A 5,885-nucleotide genomic window follows, 5' to 3' on the forward strand; every position below is an offset into this window, starting at 1 on the left:
TCCTGGTTCATTGTACTAAGAAATGGTATCAGAGCCCAGAATTTAGATACCAGGGTGCTCTTTTCTACTGGGTTGGCCATGATTCTAGCCATTTCAGCCTGTACATCTAGGAAAAATATATTCTTAAAAATCATGAGTTTACGATGATATTTCCAATTCTATTTAACATTACAGCATTTTACATTGTTCTTTGATTTTCTTTTTTTTTTTTTTTTTTAACTTTTATTTTAGCTGTTTATGTGTAGGATTGTTATATAGATAAACCCATGTCATGGGGGTTTGGTATACAGATTATTACCCAGGTATTAAGCATAGTACCCAATATTTTTTCTCATAGTCTCCCTCCTTCCAACTTTCACCCTCAAGAAAGCTCCAGTGTCTGTTGTTCCCCTCTTTGTGTCTATGTATTCTCGTTGTTTAGTGCCCACTTATAAGTGAGAACATGTAGAATTTGGTTTTCTGTTCCTGCATTATTTTGCTTAGGATAATGGCCTTCAGCTCTATCCATGCTGCTGCAAAAAACATGATCTCATTCTTTTTTTATGGCTGCATAGTATTCCATGGTGAGTATATACCGCATTTCCTTTATCTGGTACCTCATTGTGTTTTTGATTTGCATTTCTCTAATTATTAGTGATGTTGAACAGGCTTTCATAGGCTTCGTGGCTGCAAGTATGTCTTCTAATTGGGTCTTTTCTTCTCTTACACTGAAATTGTTGATCCCTAACATTATTAACCTAATAATGTGTTTGTCCTGTACTATAAGAAAAATAATTTCAAATAATGAAACCAATATTAATACTAACAAGAAAATGACTGAATGAGACTTAACATGTCTTTTTGGTTTATTGTCCTTGGAATGTGTTGTACTGTGTTTTAAATTCACTCCAAATAAATCCTTTCATGGTGTTATTATGTAACCAATTTGATATACAGCTTTAAAAACATTTTAGGGATTTTTTTAAAAAATAAGTACTTTGAAAATGTTTACGTGTATATTCTTTTGATCTCTACTGCATTACATATCTACATTTACCTTACTCATATATTTATCAATACTACCCCCATAAACCTGCTATACTTTTATTTTCTAGTCTCAGAGATATACAATAATAGACTGTACAATTAATTATATACAATAATGGACAGTTCCCAATTAATGTAGTCAGTATTATTGACCAGAAAACAGCAGAAAGGGAAATGTTCTTTTTGTGTCTGTTTTCTGGTCTTATGGAGCTCATATTGTCTTGTTGGGATGTCTCACATAAGCCAGTATTCACTAAAACGGGTTACAGTTTTTCAAATGTAGTGCTTTATGGGGGAAAAGTTTTCTTTCTGTAATGTTTGATAAAACATGTGTGTCTATGTGTATTTATATGTGTGTCTTATGGGTCTTAGGTGCTTGCATTTACATATATATGTTAGTTGACTCCATAATGAATTTTTTAATGATAAAATTTTTCAGCTTGGCTGAGATATAACTAACAGATTTTATTGTATTCATTCAATAAGATTTTTTAAATTATTATTTTTATATATTTAGGGAGTACAAGTGCAGTTTTGTTATATGGATATATTGTGAAGTGGTGAAGATTAAGCTTTGAGTGCAATCATTGTACATTGTAATAATGTAATAATGGGTACATTGTACCCATTAGGTAATTTCTCATCCCTCATTCCCTTCTACCTTCTCACCTTTCTGAGTTTCCAGTGTCTGTTATTCCACTCTCTATGTCCATGTTTATGCATTATTTAGCTCCCACTTACAAGTGAGAACATGCAGTAATTGACTTTCTGCTTCTGAGTTATTTCACTTAATAGAATGGCCTCCAGTTCCATCTACGTTGCATAAAATATATGATTTCTGGCCAGGTGTGGTGGCTAATACCTGTAATCCAAGCACATTAGGAGACCAAGGTGGGAGGACTGCTTGAGGTCAGGAGTTCAACACCAGCCTGGGCAACATAGCCAGACCCCATCTCTATAAAAATTTTAGAAAATTAGCCAGGCATGAGGGCACATGCCTGTAGTTAGCTACTTAGGAGGCTGAGGTGGGAAGATCATTTGAAACCAGGAGTTTGGGGCTGCAATGAGTTTTGATCACACCGCTGCACTCCAGCTTGGGTGACAGAGAAACATACTGTCTCACAAAAAGAGATAAGATTTCATTCTTTTTTTATGACTGAATAGTATTCCATGGTATATACACATCATATTTTCTTTATTCAATTACACATTGATGCACACTTAGGATGATGTCTTTGCTATTGTAAAAAAGTGCTGCAATAAATGTAAGAATGCAGGTGTCTTTGTGATATAATGATTTCTTTTTCTTTGGGTGGACACATGGTAGTGGGATTGCCAGATCGAGCAGTAGTTCTATTTTTAGTTCTTTGCGAAATCTCTATACTGTTGTCCATAGCTGCATTAATTTACATTACCACCAACCATATATAAGTGTTCCATTTTCTCTGCATTCTCACCAACATCTGAAAGATTTATTGAATGCCTATCATGTAAAACTACTGTCTAGGTATTGGGAATACACCCTTGAACAAAACAAAGACCCAGAACTTAGGGAATTTATATTCTGATAGGGGAAACAGACAACAAATAAATCTGGCCATCCTAACATCTAACCAACCCTAGGCAACCCTCAAACAAGGGTAACAATGCTAATGTTGTCGATTCTCTCTCCTATGCAGCCTGTTACTTTACTATAACTATTTGAAGACATCCATTAGTCTTTCCCATCGCTTGCTCCTTATTAATGGTACCCAACTGGAATTGTAAAATATAGTAAGTAAAGAGTTTTTAAGAAGAAACAAAATGTTATCAATATATCTGTTTTGAAACATATTTACGAGCTATGTAGCAGGTATTTATTTTTGCTATTAAAATGATTATGTGCCTTACAGGAGAATTTTATCTAGGGCTACTTTTAAAGAATACGCTCCCCTAATACATTTTAAATGATTCAATTTACAAACTTCCTATTTACACACACAAGTCTTCAAATTCTTACTGGAATAAGAAGGTCTATACATTTTCTCTTGTGACCCAGGATTTCCCAAGCTTGGCTAACCTATGATTGAAAGTGGGATCACAAGAATGATAACCTGGATTTCATTGGCCTTACCCCATCTGCAAAACTTCAAGTCTCTACAAAGGCCTGAATCTGCTGTCTCCTCTCTAAGTATTTTTGGGAATTCCCACGAGGTGTCTAATTATCAGGAAACAATCTGGTAAGCAGCCTGGCAAGTGGCATCTGCTTGGCCCTTTCAACTATTTCTATGAATACCATCATGTTTCCTTTGGGATCTGCTTTGATTTTGGCTATTTTCTGGACACAATAGGTACCGCTACTGATGTAGCAACACTTTCAAAGAGCCAGAGATCTTTGGCAAAGCCCGAGAGAATGCCTCTTTTCCCTTTTTTGTTTTGCTCTCCGTGAAAGGAATACCCTAGTTGTATAGCTAATTTGTGTCCACTGCCTTAGAAAGTTTAGGAAGACTACTTAAGGCTTATCTTTTCATCCCATCTACTCCTAATCCCTATGGAATGTTGAGATCAAGGATAGCTCTGAAGGACATACCCCAGGCTGTGCTCAGAATTACACCTCTCCCCTGATTATTAAGGGATTGCTACCAGATTGGATTTGTCAGAGTGGGATGCCTTACTGAATTGGAGTTACCCCCCAGGAGGGTCCTGTCGTCTCATGCGTGTAGGATTTCATCAGGTTGCCCCATCAGTTCTCCAACATCAGGACCTGTTTGAGTCTTCAATAGTAGATGTTGAGACTTCTTCTGCACACTCAATTGATTTATATAAAACTTTTCACTAGTCTCTAAGCAAGGTGATACACAATCATACTTTCAATTCATGTCATAAACTTGGTATTTAATTAAACATAAGTGAACAATCCTATGGAAATAATATTTCCTAGTTGTTTTTTTTTAACTTGGAGGTTTTGGGGACTTTTTACTACTAGATTCCTTTCTAAGTCTCTTTGTGTACATATAATTTTGGATGGTTATAAACTATATTGTTTTACATAATGTTTTGTAAATTTGTTTTACCTACATAGTTAAATATAGAATCCACATTTTACAAACAAATGAACAGAAACTTTTCCATAGTCTTGAGGTAGCAATCATTTAATGAATGTTGGGTATTTGAATTATTTCCATTCTATACCATTCAGAACAGCCCTGCATGTATCATGTAATGACATAGCTATCACTATAAAAACTATTATTGGGCCGGGCGCGGTGGCTCAAGCCTGCAATCCCAGCACTTTGGGAGGCCGAGATGGGCGGATCATGAGGTCAGGAGATCGAAACCATCCTGGCTAACCCAGTGAAACCCCGTCTCTACTAAAAAAAAAATACAAAAAACTAGCCAGGCGAGGTGGCGGGCACCTGTAGTCCCAGCTACTCGGGAGGCTGAGGCAGGAGAATGGTGTAAACCCGGGAGGCGGAGCTTGCAGTGAGCTGAGATCCGGCCACTGCACTCCAGCCCGGGTGACAGAGCGAGACTCCGTCTCAAAAAACAACAACAGCAGCAACAACAACAAAATTATTATTGGCCAGGCACGGTGACTCACATCTGTAATACCAGCACTTTGGGAGGCTGAAGTGGGTGGATCACCTGAGGTCAGGAGTTCAAGAACAGCCTGGCCAACATGGTGACCCACCTCTACTAAAAATACAAAAATTAGCTGGGTGTGGGAGCAGATGCCTTTAGTCCCAGCTACTCAGGAGGCTGAGGCAGGAGAATCGCTTGAACCTGGGAGGCAGAGGTTGCAGTGAGCCAATATCGCACCACTGCACTCAGGCTTGGGTGACAGAGCAAGACTCCATCTCAAAAGAAACAAACAAACAAATGAAGAAACTATTATTGAGGATTGACAATTGATATTGGTAATACTAAAGTGTTTGTATTGATACTTTTAGATTGCTTTCAAAACATTCCTACCTCATAGGGTTGTTAAGTGAATTAAAAAACATAAATGATGTTAACTTAGCCCCAGCACAGTTACTAGAACTCAGTTGGACCTTAATCTATATTGGTTCTCTTACTCCAGATAATAAGTTTTAAAATTACTTTGACATTTTTAAACATTTGCCACTCATTTAGATATGCATAGTCACAAAGCATGCTGTGAGCTGGAGGACATAGTACTGGGACCAATAGAACTGCTCCGTTTATCGGGTTGACATCCAAAGGGAGTTACTTTGAGTCCAAATCCTTGATCTAGGGCCAACAACAGTTCTTAAAGAAGTCTCATATGGCAGATGGGTTTTGAGGATTGGTAGGTAATACATGAAGTGAGGAGTATGACTTCATCTCTGTTGAATTTGAAGTAGGTTTGAGGGAAGGATCCAATTAGGAAGGTGTTCAGGGTTCCAGCCAGTTTGGTGCAAATCAAAATGCTGAAACCCAGGTGAATTGGGCAAACCCAGCATTGACTGTTACCCAAGATTTGCAAAATTTCCAAAACCAAAAGGTCAGTGCATATTTAATGAAACCTGGTAAGTGATAGAATTGGAATTCAAACCCAGGTCTGACTGACCCCTAGATTTCTATATTTCTATCACTAAGTTTATACTGTCTTTATGTGAATTATGTAAAGTGTTCATTTTCCTCAAAGCTGTGTGCAAAACACAAAAGTTCTGTTCTTCTGTATTAACGCCTTTTAAATACAGATAAATCTGTAGAGCTGTTATAAAAATTATTTGGAGATACTTTTAATTGTTTCCTAATTATGGGGTACTCTATTATGAACTCTAAAGAATAACATAATGAAGAATTAACAAGGAAAAAACAGACACTGTTATTTATTTTGTCTAAGTTTATTATCTGAAATAACGTAAGACGCATAA

This window comes from Chlorocebus sabaeus, chromosome 4, assembly GCF_047675955.1.
Source record: "Chlorocebus sabaeus isolate Y175 chromosome 4, mChlSab1.0.hap1, whole genome shotgun sequence".
NCBI classification, from domain to species: Eukaryota; Metazoa; Chordata; class Mammalia; order Primates; family Cercopithecidae; genus Chlorocebus; species Chlorocebus sabaeus.